At 44.8% G+C, this 20,649-nt stretch overlaps 1 pseudogene; it reads right to left on the bottom strand.

Annotated features, from left to right (window-relative positions):
* Positions 1-17,949: 17,949 nt before the first annotated feature.
* On the bottom strand, positions 17,950-20,433 carry LOC143635947 (protein FAR1-RELATED SEQUENCE 5-like; annotated as a pseudogene).
* Positions 20,434-20,649: the final 216 nt, after the last annotated feature.

The following is a 20,649-nucleotide window of genomic DNA, read 5'->3' as shown; positions in this document are numbered from 1 at the left end:
CCAATATTACCCTTTCTCATTAAAAATAACTCAACACTTTTTATTTTCCCCTTTCTTTTTTTTAGTCTTTGATCTAAGAAAATTAATGGGGTTAAAAGGAGTTCTCTAGTTCTCTCTTTAAAAGAAGTTCTCTTTAGATCTCACCCCTATATATATATATATGATATTGCTGACACAATAATCTCTATACGAAATTTCGATATGTGTAGAAAAAGTATTATCCATATACTAATTTCAGCCATTGTTAAAATACTTTTATGAGAGAGTTTTATCATGGAGAAACAACAAAATAATTTTTGGTTTTAACCCTACGACATAAAAGGAATATGAAAAATACTTATCGAAATCTTTTAACATAAATCAATCGGCCTGGTCTCCTAGTCTGTTCTAACTTTTGAACGACGATAATATTTAATAACTGAATGTAGATTGTGGATTTCACAACCAAAAGATTTTGATTAGAACTATTTAGTCATACAATGATATCATTTGGTTTGGTTTGAGTTTATATGTGTTTCTTAGTAACGCCAGACAGTTTAAACCGATTCTCGGTTTAGTTTTATGGTCGTTTTTTTTCAAAACTTAAAGTCGATCGGTTTCAAAAACTTTAAATCATAGTGAACAGTTTGGTTTACGTTTTACACTCCAAACCAACCGCATAAACCGAACTTGACCTTAATGTTTAAGTGTAATTTAAAATTTTTAAATATTATATATTAAATATATATAGGGGAGAGTGAATATGAATAATAATTAATCTAACCTTAGACTTCAGGTCTCTTCTCTGGTCCTCCATCCTTACAGTGAAGAAACTACACTTCTGAAGAGGTAGGTCCCAGCAGAGCCCAGTTGGTCCCGCAAGACTCACCTTGAACAGGGACGTCTGCGCAAAGGCCATCTGCTTCCGCAGGACCCACCATGCTCAGAGAACCTTACGCGCAGTACGCAAGCTGTACACGCAGGGAAAGCCTCCCAATGGTGAAGTACCCCGCCTGTTCCCGCAGTTGCGGATACAAGCCATCAGGGAAGGCTACCCGCAGACAGCAGGGCTACACGCACAAGACAATAGATACTTCAGTAGTCACATGAAGGAATGAGCAAGACGGGAACAATCCCGCCAAAATGAGCCAGTCCGTATGATTCTGAAAGATCTGTACTATACCTACCAAGGTATGGATAGGACAGACAATCTGACCAGAACAACCCATGAGCCAATCACAGGGTGACAGCTCACCGACAACAGTACGAGGAGGAACACCCTCTAGTACTGTTTGTCACTATTAGCCGCTGCCTACTCACCAACCCTTACTGCAGGGCATGCGCAGCCTACAGTTGGTGAAATAGTGTTACTGTAGGCCGTAACCTATTCACCAACCAGCATGGCCTGCGTATAATCCACAGTAGGTAGGACGTGTTGGAGGAATAGTGCGGCCGACATAGTTACTGTTGGCCGTAACCTATCCACCAACCAGTATGGCCTGTGCATAGTCCACTGTTGGTAGAACAGGAATACTATTCAGCCGGCTATACCTTCTAACCTACCTTCGGCTATAAATACTCCAACATCTTGGAATGGTAAGATCATCTGCTATCCAGTTATCTAGCAATCTCTTAATATACACTTATATTCAGAGCAACCTAGTCTGATTCTCACGCCGGAGGGTGGTCACAAGGAGGAACCCCCCCCCCTTCTCAGTGACGAGCTTACGGTGTTTGTTTTGCAGGTCTCCTGAAGAACAGCCTTCTCAGTTAGATCTCATCCGTGGGAAACATTACCTAACCCCCAGATTATCTATAATCTGTCTAGATTATCTATAATCTGTCCAGGGTTCACTTAGTGTTTCTTCATTGGCGCCATCCGTGCATAAAGCTAGAACTATTTTAGTTTTTTCACAATTTCTGAAGAAATGGTTAACGTTACTCCGGTCCAAAGGCCAGTAACCGACCAAGAAACCCCGGTAACAACCCCAGCAACTGGGGGGGACACCGGCGGTTATACAATCCTTACGAACACTACTCCGACCACCAAGGCCGGAGCAAGTGCAGTAAATATTCCACTGGGGTTCACCGACACCCAGTTGGAAAAACGAACAAGGGCCCCTCGCCAAACACTAGATCAAGTGAAGGCGTGGGCCGAAGCACGGCAAAGAGAATTCCAAGCCGAATTGGATGAACGCTTGCGTTCAGCTCAACAGGCTGACGAATTCGGCAGTACTCGCCAACACCTCAATATGAGCAGTGACTGCGAGTACTCAGACGAATTGGAGTCCGATACCGACGCGAACCCTCGCCATAAGGCGAAAGGGAAGCGTAAGGAAACGGACGTCCAACCAAAAAGGAATTTTGGGGAAGCTTTTAAACCAATCGCGGAGAGAAACCCGCGTGACTTCTCCAAAACCTTTAGACCAACTGCTACAAATGCAGGAAAGTCGAAATTCGCAAGGGACATTGCGGAAGCAATCGCCCCGAGAAGTGCCAAACAGATGTCCAACATTGGCACTTATGATGGTCTATCCGACCCAGACGACCATTTGAACAGGTTCATTGCGGGGGCTACCGTCAGCAACTGGACGGAACCCACGTGGTGCTACATGTTCCAGATGACTCTGGTCGGAGCGGCCAGGGCATGGTTCGATCGTTTACCGATCCACCACATATATGACTGGGCGGACTTTCAGAACAAGTTCAGCCAGCACTTTAGCCAACAGAGGAAGTACACTGAAGAGCAGTGGACGATCCTCAACTGCGTGAGAGAGGAGGATGAATCTTTACTAGACTTCATCACCCGCTTCAACTCCAAAAAGCTAAGTCTCGGCAACATAAGTGAGGATCTGGTTCGCGCCGCCTTCATCCAAGGCGCCGAATACCCAGAACTTATCCGCACATTGACGGGTAAGGATGGCATGCCATCAACTTGGGATGCCATCATGACAGCGGCAAAGCGCTTTGCCGAGACGGAAAAGCAACTGGGAAGGGATCTTCCCCAGAATACACACCTCTACACGCAGAGGACAAGGGAGAACAACGTTAGGACCGCCCGGCAGAACAAAAAGAGGCGGCTAGGTATTTGGCAGTCAAGGGTAAACTTTGACACCTCATCCAGCTCTCGCCCTCTTGTTGGCGGAAGGGACAACACACACCCTTCAAACCGAAAAAACCGGTGGACGCCACTCACCAAGAGCGTCACGGAGATATTTGCCACGGAAAAATTGCCATGGCCAAAAGCCCCATTGATCCGGCAGAAACCTAATGCGGATCAAAGCAAGTCCTGTGATTTCCACGGGACAAAGGGTCATGGTACTGAAGAGTGCACATCCTTGAAAGACATTGTTGAAGCATTTGTCAAGGATGGAAGACTTGCACATCTCGTGGCATCAATCAGGAAGGGAGGAAGAAGTGACAACGGGTACAGAGGTAACGGACGAAAGCCCGTCGACATCAGCATCAACATGGTTCATGGCAAGGTCGGAGGAAGAAAAAGACGAGCGACAGAACCATGCGCGTGGAAGGAAGCTGAGGTGCGCTTCCCGCGAGTGCCAGGAGGCCCCAGCAAAGAAGGCCCCATCGTCATCAAAAGCCAGCTGGGGCATTACATCACTTCCCGCACTCTTGTTGACAACGGCGCTTCGTCGACGGTGATGTACAGGCAGTTCTTTGACAAGCTGGATGATGAAGACAAAGAACGCCTGGAAACGGTCTACGCTTCAATGGAAGGGTTTGACGGCAGTACAGAAACCCCCCTGGGTATCCTATCTTTCCCCGTCACCCTTACAGATGGAAAACACTCCCGCACAGAGGATGTGGACTTTGTCGTGATGAGGAAGCCACACCACACGTACGACATCCTCTTCGGGAGAGACGGGATGGCAAGATTCAACGCCGTGGTATCTTCAGTCCACGGCATGATGGGATGGCCAACAGCTGAGGGTGTGGCGATGATCACTGGCATTCCCCAGGTATGCATCGCATCTGTCTCATCTAAACCCCAATCAAAGATGGCTAAACCAACCATCACCGAACCGGAAAAATGGGCCTTCAATGGCAAATACCCCGACCAGGCCGTTACCATTGGACCAACAATCGTTGATCCCACCCGCACCTTACTCAAACGCCTACTGCAGAAAAACGCTGACATCTTTGCGTGGACACCAGCTGACATGACTGGTGTACCCCGAAGTAAGGCGGAGCATAAGCTCAAGTGCGATCCGGCAGTTACGCCAGTCGTACAAAAGCGCAGAGTAATAGGGCCTGAACAAACTAACGCGTGTAGAACCCAAGTCAAGGAACTCCTTGACGCAGGCATCATACGCGTTAGTAGATATCAAACATGGGTTGCAAATCCCGTAATGGTACCGAAGAATGACAAACAATGGCGCATGTGCATAGATTTCAAAGATTTGAACAAAGCATGCCCCAAAGATTGTTATCCGTTACCAGAAATTGATCTTAAGGTGGATTCGTTGGCACCATTTCGCCTTAAATGCTTCTTGGATGCGTATAAGGGGTACCATCAAATCCACATGGCCGTAGATGACCAGGACAAAACCGCGTTTCGGACGCCCGATGGTACATTTTGTTATAAAATGATGCCCTTCGGACTTAAGAATGCAGGGTCCACGTACCAACGCTTGATGGACAAAGAGTTTCATGCCCAAATCGGGAGAAACTTGGAAGTCTATATGGATGATTTGGTCATCAAAAGCCCCGAGCCAGAAGCGATGTTGAAAGACATTGAAGAAACTTTCAACACGCTCAGAAAGATAAACATGAAGCTCAACCCGAGCAAGTGTTCATTTGGGATGGAAGAAGGGAAGTTCTTGGGAGTCATTGTTACTAAAGATGGCTTCAGAGCGAACCCTGAAAAGGTTGAAGCCATTGTTAAAATGGAATCACCTACCACCATCAAACAGGCTCAGACACTGAATGGACGACTAGTCGCACTTAATCGCTTTTTGGCAAACCATGCAGATAAGTCGTTTCCTTTCGTGTCAACATTAAGAAACTGCTTAAAGAAAACGCACTTCCGCTGGACACCAGAAGCGGAAGCAGCTTTTCAGGAGATTCGGTCACGCCTGATCGAACTCCCAACACTTACAGCACCACAAGCGGGAGAGGAGTTAATCCTATACCTTTCCGCAACAGATAGAGCAACCGGGGCAGTACTGCTAACAGAACGAAAAGGCATCCAGATGCCAATCTATTATGTTAGCCGTGTACTAACAGACGTAGAAACCCGGTACTCTACCCTCGAAAAATTAGTCTTAGCACTTATACACGCTTCACGCAGATTAAGACGATATTTCCAGGGCCACCCAATCACCATTCTCACCAACTTCAAACTCTCAAACGTTCTAGGCAAACCCGAATTATCGGGACGTCTAGCCAAATGGGCAATTGAATTGGGAGAATATGCAATTAAGTACAAGCCAAGACCAGCCATAAAAGGCCAGGTCCTGGCCGATTTTATTGCAGAAGTCCCCGCTACGCGGGAGAAAGAGTGCCAGGAGGAGGCTCAACCCTCCCCAGCACAGGACATCAACGATATCTGGCGACTCTATACTGATGGAGCAGCCAACAACGAGGGTTCAGGCGCAGGGTTAAAATTAACCAACCCAGCGGGCCAAGAATATACTTACGCTATTCGGTTGGATTTCCCAAGTACGAATAACGAAGCCGAATACGAAGCATTCTTGGCCGGATTGAGAATTGCGCGTAAAATGGGAGTGAAAAACTTGGAAGCCCACGTGGATTCCATGCTGGTGGCCAACCAAATAAATGGGACGTACACGGCTGTGAACGACATAATGGCCCTGTACCTCGCCCAGGCAAAAACCCTTATGCGTGATTTTAATGATTGTAAAGTCATACACGTTAAGCGCAGCGAAAACAAATCTGCGGATGCGTTAAGCAAGCTTGCATCACTGGCCTTCACCCACTTGGGAAAGGACATCCGCATTGAACTCCTCGAAGCACCATCAGTCCCGCACAAGGAAATTTGTGTCATCCAAACCGGTACAGAAACATGGATGACACCAATAATAAATTACCTTGCAGCAGGAACACTACCAGAATCAAAAACACAGGCAAGAAAACTACGCTGTAAAGCACTAAATTATCAACTCATCAATGATAACCTTTACAGACGTAACTTTCTTGGCCCACTTTTAAGATGCGTGGACAACCAAGATGCTGACTACCTCTTAAGGGAAGTACACGAGGGCATCTGTGGAGTTCACGCAGGTCCCCGCGCTGTTGTGGCTAAGCTGAACAATGCGGGATACTTTTGGCCGGGGATGCATATGGATGCACTGGCATACACTAGAAAATGCAGGTCTTGCCAGCTTTACGCACCCAACACGCATCGCCCGAAGAACGAACTTGTTCCAGTCACTTCTTCGTGGCCATTTCAGAAGTGGGCCATCGATGTGACAGGCCCATTTCCCACAGCAGCAGGAAATGTTCAGTTCCTAGTGGTAGCCATCGATTACTTCACCAAGTGGATAGAAGCAAAACCTTTAGCCCAAACAACCGCAAAACATATTAAAAAATTTATTTGGGAATTTATTATCTGTCATTTTAGACTTCCACAGAATCTGGTGAGCGATAACGGCACCAACTTTGCTGACAAGAAGCTACAGCAGTGGCTGAAAGAACTTCAAATCACCCACACCTTTACCTCAGTGGCACACCCGCAAGGTAATGGTGAGGTGGAAAGAGCAAACAAGAGCATCGTCGATGGCATAAAGAAAAGACTCTTGAAACACAGATCCGGCTGGGTGGACGAGCTCCCGCACGTCCTTTGGGCAAACAGAACGCTGAAAAAGGCCAGTACGGGGGAAACCCCGTTCAGTCTCACTTATGGCACTGAAGCCATGATCCCAGTCGAAATTGGTTTACCCTCACCAAGGGTCTTGATCCAGCCAGAAGACAATGATGCGGAAAGACGGTTAGACCTTATGCTAACCGAGGAACGCAGAGACTTAGCCGCAGTGCATGAAGAAAATTACAAGCGACAAATGCAAAAGTACTACAACACGCGGGTAAAACTCTGCAACTTCAATGAAGGAGACTACATACTGCGTAACAACGAGGCTTCAAACCAAGAGCGCCCAGGAAAGCTGGCCCCGGTCTGGGAAGGGCCATACATTATCAAAGAAGTCCTGGGAAAAGGCGCATACCGGCTTGAAAGGCTCGATGGCACTCCTATCCCAAGAACATGGAATGGAGCTCAATTACGCAAATGTTATATGTAGATCAATTCCAAACTTGTAAAGAAAAGGCCTAGAGCCACTTCTAATGGAAATGATTCTCCTTACACAATGTATTGATAGCCTAACCTTTAACTTATGAACTTCCCATGTGCCGGTATTCACCGCACCAATGCGTGAAGAAGTAAGTAATTGCGTGTGGAAGGCGGCAAAACCCGCATAAACACAACGCTAAAAATGTTAAAAAGTTCTAAGGAAAACCTACACGCAGGTCAGATGTAAGTAAAGTTTAGCCATCCTTGTAAGTGCAAGTGACGGTCTTACCCGCACAATCACAAACAAGGAAGCAAAACTTCAACCTATCATCTACCACGTTCAAAGGTTAACTTATTCTGAACACTTAGAAAATTTCAAGGAAAAGATAAGGAAAACTTCCACGCAGGATAAATGTAAGTTTAGCCATCCTACTAAGTGCAAGTGACGGTCCCACCCGCACAATCATGAAAGAGGAAGCAAAAATAAACTTATAATTTACCATGTCAAAAAGTTAACTTATCTAAGTACTAAAGAAATTGCTAAGTGTAAACATGCGTAAAATAAAGAAAGAAAAGGACATTCTTTATTTCATCAACTTGAATATTACAAACATTGCTGGGTATATACCCGCATACAAAAGAAGTACAAGAGCAAATATCTACGCTAGTGGCGGAAAGGGATCTTTTGGATCATGCTTCAGGACCACTCCCACTTGGACCCGCACCATCAGCAGAGGGTGACGGTTCAAGGAAAGCTCTAAGGACAGCAAGCCCATCATCAGCAGCAGCAATTTCATTTACCTTCTCCACCACCGGATGCGGGAACGCAGCATACTGGTTCACTGCTTGGTCATAAATAGTTTCGGTATCCGCGTTATACAAAGGGAAGTTGGAAGGCGGGACGCCTTTCTCAGCAAACCCTAGACCAAGCAGGAAGCCGGTCCGTTCCCCATCCTCATGAGAAGCGTTGAGGGCTGCGCTCATAGCATCGTCGTAAGATGTCTCTGAAAAGACCCGATGCACAACCTACAAAAAATGTACAAGTATAAGAACTTCTATTCTACAAAGGAAAGCGTGACGACATAAAGCTAAAATACCTGAGGCAACGCTTCTCGAAGAAGCCATTCCTGGACAACCAGAGCTTGGGTGCAGGCGCGTTCAGCTTCGTTCTTATTAAGATTGGCGAGAAGCACATCCTTTGTAGCGGCCTCTTCAACGCCCTTAAGCTTCCGCTCGGTGTGCGCAAGCACACCCCTCTGGTCCAGGATCTCTTGAAGCTTCTTCGCATCCTCCATAGCCAAGGCATCATGAGCCTGTTGAAGAGCCTCTAACTTAGCTTTAAGTTCTTCATTCTCCAGGCGGAGAGGCTCAGCAACAGCTTCAGCCTTGGTGGCCCTCTCGGTCGCGTTCCTCGCAGTCTCCTTAGCTAGCCGAAGCTGTTCGTTAACAGCTTGGGCAGCCTTGGAGCGGGCCTCGAGTCGCGCTTGAACCTCAACCTCGAGGGCCTTGAAGGCCTTCTCCTTCTCCGCATATACTGCGGTCAGTTTTTGGTTCTCCTCCCGGAGAGCACGCGCCTGAGATACTTCTTTAACGCGAGCTGCTTTCAACTTGTCGTTTTCACGACAAAGCAGCTCGACGCGTGGCTGCATCCGGGCCAGGAGAACCCGAAGCTCGTTGGTTAGCCTACCCTCCTGGTAGCTAACCATGGCTTCCCCCAACGCACCATGGGGAGCAGCGTGGCGAGCCCAGTCCACGCACTCCACAGGTGTGCGAAGGGTTGTTCCTCGGCGTATGTTCCATCTTGGAACATACACTTCATTGGAATCCGACACTGCAAAAGAAACAAAGCAGTTAGGAAAAGATGATAAAAATTACATAAAAGGACAAAAGAACCCTACGCACCTGTAGGGTCGATCACAGGCCGATAGCCACCGAACCCATCACCTGAACCTAAGGGAATTCCATCCAAAAGGTCAGGCAGATGGGAAGGTAACAAATATCGGCGAGAAGCCCCGCGCGTACCTGAAGGACCAGCCGTCGAGGCCGATGGCGGAGGCGGCATGGTTTGCGGCATGGTTTCCGCCGCAGTCGATGGCGGAGGCATGGTGTCCGCCGCGGACGCCGCCGAAGAGTCAGCAGCAACAGTAACCGCCGGCTCGGTGAACGATGCTGTAAAAATTGCACTCACCGCCGGCGGTGACGTCATCTCGGCTGGAACAGTTGGCTCAAAGGACTGAGCAACTGGACCAGCGGAAGCAGGCGAAGGTGCCTGGGTCGACGCCTCAGGTAGGCTGACCGAGCCTACCGTCATCGGCGGAGAGGTACTCCCCTGCGCTCCACCCTGGAATGCGTCAACATCCACGCCTGCACAAGAAGATAAGTGTTAATAAATTTATGAAGTGATAAATCTACAAAAAGAATGTTGGTACTTACGGGTTTTCTTGAGCCTGAACGAACGGAGGGGCGGGGACAAGCCCGATGGGGCCGGTCTCTTGATGCCGGTCACCGTCGTCGTCGGTTCTCCGGAGGTAACAGTCGTAGCCTCCGGAGCAGTGGTCTTCTCACCATCGGGGTTCCCCGCCACCTCTTCATTATCTGACTCGGTGTCAGATAGAAGCACCGGATCAGCTGTGGAGGCCACCTTCTCCTTCCCTTTCCCGCCGGCAGCCTTCCTCTTCCGCACTAGCGGAGGACCATCTGCGGATTCCTCAGAAGAAGAAAGGACGTAAGGAATTCCAGCAGCGGGTACAGCATTGAGGGGTTGAGGATAGAATATCGCCTTACCTGGCCGCCGGTGGCTCAGGATCTCTTGGCCCGGCGGATAGACCTCCACAAACCGATCCGCCATTTGTTCCAGGATGGGCAACTCGTTCTCGTCTAGAGCACGAGTACCCATCCGCGCGGGACCGTCAGCTTCCCGCGGGTACAGGAGCGACTCCAAGTTGTTCCCCTCTGAAAGAAAATAAACAGTTAGAAGATAAACTCGTATAAGCAAAGAGAAACGGAGCATACCGTAAGGGATAGAGTTCGAACCGTATTCGAGGACGATTGGAACCTTTTGCGCGTCAGCCTCTTTCCACACTCGGCTCATCCCCAACATCACCATCCCGGACTCCGGAAACCGGAAAACCGGAGATTGGACCAGGGATATCTTTGCAAACCATTCCGCCTCCTGGTAGTTTGTGGCGTGGTGGCTCGGAATGGCTTGGCCATTTTTAAACTTCATGGCAATGGGGACGGCGCGAGCAGAAATGTAGAAGAACTCCCGCTTCCACGATCGGAGACTGCGCTCTGTCGCGCAAATCTTCAAACCCTTGATTCGGGTTGTCAGGGTGTACCACCCCTGGATGCACCTCCAAGTATAGAAGGTCATCAGGCGGTCCACGTAGGGCTCAACACCCAATATCCGGCACACCCACTCAAAGTGGCGAATCTTCGCGATCGCCATTGGGTGCAGCTCGGTCAGATGAACACCGTGCCTTTCGAGGACATGGTAAACAAACTTTGTCAATGGGAACCTAAGGTTCCCATAAACAAAGAATGCAGCATATACCCCGATCTTGCCACTGGGGGCATCGTACACGGTCTGATGGGGTTCAGGAAACTCAGGCTCGAGAGGATCGAGCATGAACTTCCTAACAACATACCGGTACTGATCGCCGGGCAGAGCACACTGGCACTCACCAGCAGTACTCTTGTCATCGGCCGAAGACTCAACATCACGAGAAGACATTGTGCAGAAAAAAGAAAGCGATTTCGGGAAAATGCTAGCCTGAAAAGGGGAGTATTTGCCGGAAATCGCTAAAGAAGAAGAAGAGAAGGGTGAAAGTGTGGATTGCAAACAGCCCTCTCCCCCTTTATATACTAATCGCAATTAATGCGATGAATTTAATGCGGAGGAGAGAGAAATCGAAGGTGCAATGAAACTATGACACGTGGCATAAAGCAGGCTGGCAACAGCTGTTGACAGGACGTGTGCCAGCAATTTCGCGGCCACGCGCCCGAAAAATCGCGCCCACGCGCCTGAAAAAGAGACTGGAATGACCATATAATGTCACGTCACCATAACTTCCTGCACGTCCTGACACAGTCAGAAGAAACCGTCGCACGACGTTTCAGACGTTTGGACTGTTCCTATCTTTCTACCAACTCTTCGAATTTTGAAATTCAAAATTCAAAAAAGATTCAAAAGTAAGCGGGAAAACACCCCTTACCTTGGCAAACAAGTAACCATAAGCCGGGTGCGGGTACAGTGTTAAGGCAAAACCCTTCACATACCTAGCACCCGCAGGGAATTGAAGCCAAGAATACCTTGGCAACCAAGTAACTATAAGACAGGTGCGGGTACAGTGTTAAGGCAAAACCCTTCACATACCTAGCACCCGCAGGGAATTGAAGCCAAGAATACCTTGGCAACCAAGTAACTATAAGACAGGTGCGGGTACAGTGTTAAGGCAAAACCCTTCACATACTTAGCACCCGCAGAGAATTGAAACCAAGAAGGATCTTCTAGGCAATGCTTGCAGATAGAGGAATAACATCCTCGCATAACGGGAACGTCGAGAATTATATTGTTTGAAACTCCGTAATGGAATTGGTGGTCTTAGCATAATTGATCACTATGTTGAAAACCACCAGAACCTCATGGAGACTATATACAAGTAAGACACAACGCTCCTGCCTTGCGAGAAGGTTACATACCTACCCGCATCATACCCAAAGATCAAGCAAAAAAAATCGGGAATTTTTGCAAGTGACACTAGGAAACCCGCGAGAAGAATCCCCACGGAGAACCTTAAAACTAAAAAGCCTTTTCAAAACCCCTTGCTCAAAGTCCAAAAGTTCACCTCACTTTATTAAACATTCATGAGAAGAACATTGGACTGGGGGGACTTGAAGAGGTAGGTCCCAGCAGAGCCCAGTTGGTCCCGCAAGACTCACCTTGAACAGGGACGTCTGCGCAAAGGCCATCTGCTTCCGCAGGACCCACCATGCTCAGAGAACCTTACGCGCAGTACGCAAGCTGTACACGCAGGGAAAGCCTCCCAATGGTGAAGTACCCCGCCTGTTCCCGCAGTTGCGGATACAAGCCATCAGGGAAGGCTACCCGCAGACAGCAGGGCTACACGCACAAGACAATAGATACTTCAGTAGTCACATGAAGGAATGAGCAAGACGGGAACAATCCCGCCAAAATGAGCCAGTCCGTATGATTCTGAAAGATCTGTACTATACCTACCAAGGTATGGATAGGACAGACAATCTGACCAGAACAACCCATGAGCCAATCACAGGGTGACAGCTCACCGACAACAGTACGAGGAGGAACACCCTCTAGTACTGTTTGTCACTATTAGCCGCTGCCTACTCACCAACCCTTACTGCAGGACATGCGCAGCCTACAGTTGGTGAAATAGTGTTACTGTAGGCCGTAACCTAAATGAAGAAACACTAAGTGAACCCTGGACAGATTATAGATAATCTAGACAGATTATAGATAATCTGGGGGTTAGGTAATGTTTCCCACGGATGAGATCTAACTGAGAAGGCTGTTCTTCAGGAGACCTGCAAAACAAACACCGTAAGCTCGTCACTGAGAAGGGGGGGGGGTTCCTCCTTGTGACCACCCTCCGGCGTGAGAATCAGACTAGGTTGCTCTGAATATAAGTGTATATTAAGAGATTGCTAGATAACTGGATAGCAGATGATCTTACCATTCCAAGATGTTGGAGTATTTATAGCCGAAGGTAGGTTAGAAGGTATAGCCGGCTGAATAGTATTCCTGTTCTACCAACAGTGGACTATGCACAGGCCATACTGGTTGGTGGATAGGTTACGGCCAACAGTAACTATGTCGGCCGCACTATTCCTCCAACTGTAGATTATGCACGTCCTACCTACTGTGGATTATAAGCAGGCCATGCTTGTTGGTGAATAGGTTACGGCCTACAGTAACACTATTTCACCAACTGTAGGCTGCGCATGCCCTGCAGTAAGGGTTGGTGAGTAGGCAGCGGCTAATAGTGACAAACAATACTAGAGGGTGTTCCTCCTCGTACTGTTGTCGGTGAGCTGTCACCCTGTGATTGGCTCATGGGTTGTTCTGGTCAGATTGCCTGTCCTATCCATACCTTGGTAGGTATAGTACAGATCTTTCAGAATCATACGGACTGGCTCATTTTGGCGGGATTGTTCCCGTCTTGCTCATTCCTTCATGTGACTACTGAAGTATCTATTGTCTTGTGCGTGTAGCCCTGCTGTCTGCGGGTAGCCTTCCCTGATGGCTTGTATCCGCAACTGCGGGAACAGGCGGGGTACTTCACCATTGGGAGGCTTTCCCTGCGTGTACAGCTTGCGTACTGCGCGTAAGGTTCTCTGAGCATGGTGGGTCCTGCGGAAGCAGATGGCCTTTGCGCAGACGTCCCTGTTCAAGGTGAGTCTTGCGGGACCAACTGGGCTCTGCTGGGACCTACCTCTTCAAGTCCCCCCAGTCCAATGTTCTTCTCATGAATGTTTAATAAAGTGAGGTGAACTTTTGGACTTTGAGCAAGGGGTTTTGAAAAGGCTTTTTAGTTTTAAGGTTCTCCGTGGGGATTCTTCCCGCGGGTTTCCTAGTGTCACTTGCAAAAATTCCCGATTTTTTTTGCTTGATCTTTGGGTATGATGCGGGTAGGTATGTAACCTTCTCGCAAGGCAGGAGCGTTGAGTCTTACTTGTATATAGTCTCCATGAGGTTCTGGTGGTTTTCAACATAGTGATCAATTATGCTAAGACCACCAATTCCATTACGGAGTTTCAAACAATATAATTCTCGACGTTCCCGTTATGCGGGGATGTTATTCCTCTATCCGCAAGCATTGCCTAGAAGATCCTTCTTGGTTTCAATTCTCTGCGGGTGCTAAGTATGTGAAGGGTTTTGCCTTAACACTGTACCCGCACCTGTCTTATAGTTACTTGGTTGCCAAGGTATTCTTGGCTTCAATTCCCTGCGGGTGCTAGGTATGTGAAGGGTTTTGCCTTAACACTGTACCCGCACCTGTCTTATAGTTACTTGGTTGCCAAGGTATTCTTGGCTTCAATTCCCTGCGGGTGCTAGGTATGTGAAGGGTTTTGCCTTAACACTGTACCCGCACCCGGCTTATGGTTACTTGTTTGCCAAGGTAAGGGGTGTTTTCCCGCTTACTTTTGAATCTTTTTTGAATTTTGAATTTCAAAATTCGAAGAGTTGGTAGAAAGATAGGAACAGTCCAAACGTCTGAAACGTCGTGCGACGGTTTCTTCTGACTGTGTCAGGACGTGCAGGAAGTTATGGTGACGTGACATTATATGGTCATTCCAGTCTCTTTTTCAGGCGCGTGGGACCGATTTTTCGGGCGCGTGGCCGCGAAATTGCTGGCACACGTCCTGTCAACAGCTGTTGCCAGCCTGCTTTATGCCACGTGTCATAGTTTCATTGCACCTTCGATTTCTCTCTCCTCCGCATTAAATTCATCGCATTAATTGCGATTAGTATATAAAGGGGGAGAGGGCTGTTTGCAATCCACACTTTCACCCTTCTCTTCTTCTTCTTTAGCGATTTCCGGCAAAATACTCCCCTTTTCAGGCTAGCATTTTCCCGAAATCGCTTTCTTTTTTCTGCACAATGTCTTCTCGTGATGTTGAGTCCCAGCATCACGGATGCCAAGGTATTCTTGGCTTCAATTCAGGAGAAGGGGACGTCTTCTCGTCCCAGTTGAGTCCCAGTTGGTCCCGCAAGACTCACCTTGAACAGGGACGTCTGCGCAAAGGCCATCTGCTTCCGCAGGACCCACCATGCTCAGAGAACCTTACGCGCAGTACGCAAGCTGTACACGCAGGGAAAGCCTCCCAATGGTGAAGTACCCCGCCTGTTCCCGCAGTTGCGGATACAAGCCATCAGGGAAGGCTACCCGCAGACAGCAGGGCTACACGCACAAGACAATAGATACTTCAGTAGTCACATGAAGGAATGAGCAAGACGGGAACAATCCCGCCAAAATGAGCCAGTCCGTATGATTCTGAAAGATCTGTACTATACCTACCAAGGTATGGATAGGACAGACAATCTGACCAGAACAACCCATGAGCCAATCACAGGGTGACAGCTCACCGACAACAGTACGAGGAGGAACACCCTCTAGTACTGTTTGTCACTATTAGCCGCTGCCTACTCACCAACCCTTACTGCAGGGCATGCGCAACCTACAGTTGGTGAAATAGTGTTACTGTAGGCCGTAACCTATTCACCAACCAGCATGGCCTGCGTATAATCCACAGTAGGTAGGACGTGCATAATCTACAGTTGGAGGAATAGTGCGGCCGACATAGTTACTGTTGGCCGTAACCTATCCACCAACCAGTATGGCCTGTGCATAGTCCACTGTTGGTAGAACAGGAATACTATTCAGCCGGCTATATCTTCTAACCTACCTTCGGCTATAAATACTCCAACATCTTGGAATGGTAAGATCATCTGCTATCCAGTTATCTAGCAATCTCTTAATATACACTTATATTCAGAGCAACCTAGTCTGATTCTCACGCCGGAGGGTGGTCACAAGGAGGAACCCCCCCCTTCTCAGTGACGAGCTTACGGTGTTTGTTTTGCAGGTCTCCTGAAGAACAGCCTTCTCAGTTAGATCTCATCCGTGGGAAACATTACCTAACCCCCAGATTATCTATAATCTGTCTAGATTATCTATAATCTGTCCAGGGTTCACTTAGTGTTTCTTCAACTTCAGATTGTAAGTTCATTCCTAACCCAACTGATATCTATAATTTCGACGGCCTTCTCCAAAAACCAATCAACTCCTAATCTTAATTAGGGTTTTCGATTAGAAATTCTCTTCGTGCCTCATCCACATACATTCTTTTATCAAATGCTTTATTAGGGCTTTTGAAGCTGATTATGTTGTATTGAAGAATGTAATAGCTTTGTACTATTGAATCTTTTTAAATTGTTTATATGAACTGCTCATGTTCATTCATTGCTTCTTTGTTCTTAATATGCTCTTCCTAAAAGTCTAAAATGGATTAAAGAACATGACCTGAGCTCTGCTTGTTTTGACTTACGAGTGCTTGGGTCGTTTCGAGCTCGGCTCGAGCTCATATTGTTTCGAGTTCTTGTTCGAATCTTCAAGCTTGGCTCATGAGTTTTTTTTTTTCAATTTCGGGCTCGACTGGTGTATAATTTAATTATATAAGTTTTTATTTTTTCTATATATTTTGATAAAAACCTTAAACAACCTAAGCTCGGTATGAGCTCGTGTTGTACCTTTAACCTAGATGTCCAAAGCGGCGCTCGTTTGCACTTCAAGTTAATATGATAAGTTTTGTGTTTTTGTTTGAATCTGTTGGCACTTTGCTACTGGCTAATGGGTTAGTTATTTTAATTCAAGTTTCAATTCAATGTTAATATGATCTTCTTACGGTGTAGGCTATTTAAATGCCAAAATCAGTAACATTGGTTAGTGAAGGAATTGATATTAAAATAAGAAAATCATTGATATTAACTGGTATCAAATTGAAATATTGCCAGGGGCTGCATTAAGGTTAGTGAATGCGGGATTTGCAGTTTATGGTATTGATAATCAAGGCCATGGAAAATCTTCTAGAGTTCAGGGTTATATCCCCTCTGCTCTGATTTCTTCACAAGCATTTGTGGTAATTTCTTTTTTCCTTTATATTATTTTATCAAACAGTCTTCTCTTTATCAAATTATATTGAAATCAGAAGTTTGAATGAACTTGAAAATCTTGACCTAGTCAATGAAGACTAGGATTTTGATTGGAGTTTTTATTCTGTGGGATAACTATGAACACGTAAATACATTTCATATGCCATTTTTGATTAATAATGTGTATGCTTCAATTAATAATATTAGTTAAAAGACAATAGAGGATAATATACTAGTTTTGTAATACCATTAGATAAGAATATTACTTTAAAATATAACAAAAAATTGGTTTTGTTAATGTATACATTTTGAGTTAATGTGCATTTTAATTTTCAGAAAAGAAAGAGAATAAAAGAAAATTGAGAATATTGCTTAGAGAATCCATGGGAGGAGCAATGGTTCTATTGTTACATGGGAGGACAGTGAAAGATTTGAATTTCATTATAATCATTTTAAGTCCTGGTCTATTTATGAAATCGATCTATTTTTGCTGCTGATATCTATTATTTAACTCATCATTTTGTTTATTGTTGCTGCCTTGCTGGTATAGTAGGTTTCATTTGGTACGGTGCATCTTTTGTTCAGCTGCAGATATAGCAAAAATCAGCATGTCAGCTACCGAGCAGCGACATCAACATGTTAGTTGTTTTCTTGTTATGGATTGAGGATAATGCAACAAAAAGTGTAAGGATCAGTGGCAGTTGCACGACTCTGACATTGATTGACAACAACTCGTAAATCGTAACCCATCGATATCAAGTCACCATACACCAACTTGGGACTTTCTATTTTGTTAATTGTTCTAGTGAGTCATGGGCAATCTTTGTAATACGATATGATCATCTTATACAATCTTTTTCATGATATTGGTGTTGTATTTTTTTAGCTCATTGTTGAACACATTATTTCATTATATTCATTTGAGTATCTAAACCATTGTAAGAAAAGCTCAGCAAATACATTTGTAGAAAATCCAAAATTTTAGAATCAATTCAATGACGCTTGTATAAATAAAACAAACCAGGGGCTCCAATACATTTGCAGAAAATCCAAAATTTTAGAATCAATTCAAGTTTTAATAAAAAAACTATTGCAATTAAACAACCGCAAGCGTTGCAAATGATCTTCAAAACATGTTATTCTTCAGCTTGATTCGCATATCATTCTTCTCTTTCTTGTAAAGCTTCAGCCTCTGCCTCATCCTTCTGTGAAAAAAAGGAAAAACCCCTATTACACTTTCAAAAAAAACCCGAGTATTACACTTCCAAAAAAAGTGTCTATAAATATTAATGCATATTACTCTTACCTTTCTTTTTGGACATCCGCTGATGTAATGACCCAATTCCTTACAGTAAGAACATGTTCTCTTTTTTGGAGCTTCAAGAGAAGATTTGATTCTTGATGCACTTTTAGGACGACCTTTAGTAGTGGTAGGGGCTAATGGGTCCCGAACGGAAATTTGGTGCAATTTCAAGCTGTTTGCAATTTGTTCGGATACTTTGTTCTTCTAAAAACTTAACCAACATGGTATTTAGTTTATTTATCTCAAATGGAGAGTCTCGTGCATTCTCGATTGCTTTTCTAAAATTTGACTGAACACACCATAACGTTAATGCACTAACTTCATTTTGTTATGTATATCTTCTATCACAGTATTGCAATTAGTTGACTTATGCCTAGCATTAAGAGTCCACCTAGATAAAATATAATGATCAGGAAGAGTTTCAACACGCCTCTTCTTCAACACATACAAGATATGCTTGCATAATATCCCATATGTTTCAAACTTCGCACATGAACAAGTGACATCTATTTTTTCCGAGAGACGGAAGTTAACGGTCCTCCAGTATATTTTATCAACATTCAGTTGTCCAACCTTATATTTTATTTCTTCTGAATTTTTGCTTATCGTGTTGTGAGTTAGATTTAATGTAGCTTGGGTCCATTCTTTCTTAAATAGATCAAAGAGATTTTTAGTGTAAAGTGAACCTGCTTTGCCTCTATCGGATTAACAGAAGAAAGATTTGGATGCGAGTCCATGGTTCTAAAATCTTCATCTTCTTCAGCAGCCCTTCGAGCCTCAACAGCTTTATCGTACTGTATTACAAACTCATTCAACATGGTCTTTGAATTCACGTATCCATCAAAATAGGAATGAATGCTCTCGCTTCTTCTGCTTGATGTCATGCCAGCAAAAAAACAATCTTTTAAGAAGGCTTTAGCCCAATATTTTCGTTGGTTATACATCTCCATTATCCAGCTACCACTTTGGAAATCATACTTACCGGATAAAAATTCCCAACGACTTTCAAATTCTTCAACTGTATTACTATTTATCCATTGTTTGTGTAACTCTTGAAAGTCACTGTAATGACTTTTAAGAGATCGAAGACGTTCGATCTCATGTTTCTTAATATGCCACAAACAATAACGATGTCTAGAATTAGGGAAAACGCTTTTTATTGCATTTCCAATAGCTTTATCTTGATCAGTAATTATTGCCAATGGATACTTGCTAAACATGCAATTCAAGAAATTCTGAAATAGCCATTCGAAAGTTTCTTGTTTCTCATTCTCCAATAGTGCACCGCCAAATAGTATAGATTGTCGATGATGATGAACCCTGACAAATGGAGCAAACGGCATCTTAAATTTGTTGGTCATGTACGTGACATCAAAGACAAGAACGTCCCCAAATTTTACATATGAGTCTCTTGATCTCCCATCGGCCCAAAAAATATTTCTTGGAGACCCGTCATCAAATAAATCGACAACAAAATAAATGTTGCGAACTTCTAGTAGTTTATCTTGGAAATGCTTAATGAGCCCATAAAACTCCTTACTTTTGTATTGTTTTCGTTCCTCGGCCAAGATATCAGCACATTGTTTTGATGTAACATCATTTTCAAGCGGACTTTTCACAGTATTTATAACCTTCTTAATTTGACAAGGTTTCAACCCGGATTGACTAAGTTTCGACATTAAAGATTTGCAAGCCATTGATCGGTGAACCTTTCCATGGGAACGGTATTTTATTACTTTGGTTGGAGTAATAATTAGCTCATGATTGTGTACGTCATTAAACAAATCCACTATCCATTTTCCATCTTTACCTTTTGAAATCCGGATAAATGCCTCACATCCAGTCCTTAAATCCCTACGACGTTTCTTATCATCCCCACTAGAGCTTTTAGACTTCAAATCTTTAAATCCCTCTTTGTTGCATACATATATCTTTCGATAATGCTCACCTGTTGTCTTATTTTTATGGGTTGTATGTTTACTTTTATGGGTTGTATGTTTACGTATTCCAAATCCATGTAAAAAGGCATAACCGTTGTAGAACTCATATGCCTCATCAGGACTATCGAAAACCATTCCCTTCACATTATTGTCGTCATCTTTATCAATTCCAACATTCACTTCATTATTTTCCTCTATTTCAACATTTGAACTGACAGTTACATCTTTTTCAGTAGCATCCTCCTCTAGTTGAAATACAAAATCCACTGTTTGTATATCCTAATTCAAAATAACATATGATTTAACGTTTGGTTTGGTTACCTGTGAATCCATGAAGAATTTACCCTTTGACGAAGTCACGTATGTACGATTTTGTTGGAGAGAAGCATTGAGTTTATATTAGTTTTTTTTTATTATTAGGTTTTATTTTATTATCTATCATATCAAAACTACGTAGTTTTGGGGTTTC

Source organism: Bidens hawaiensis, unplaced genomic scaffold (assembly GCF_021521415.1).
Source record: "Bidens hawaiensis isolate Kalapana, Puna unplaced genomic scaffold, B.hawaiensis_p1.1 tig00007743_1, whole genome shotgun sequence".
Classification (NCBI taxonomy): Eukaryota; Viridiplantae; Streptophyta; class Magnoliopsida; order Asterales; family Asteraceae; genus Bidens; species Bidens hawaiensis.
Note: the sequence above shows the minus strand (reverse complement) of the source record. Positions and strands in the feature narration are given on the sequence as shown.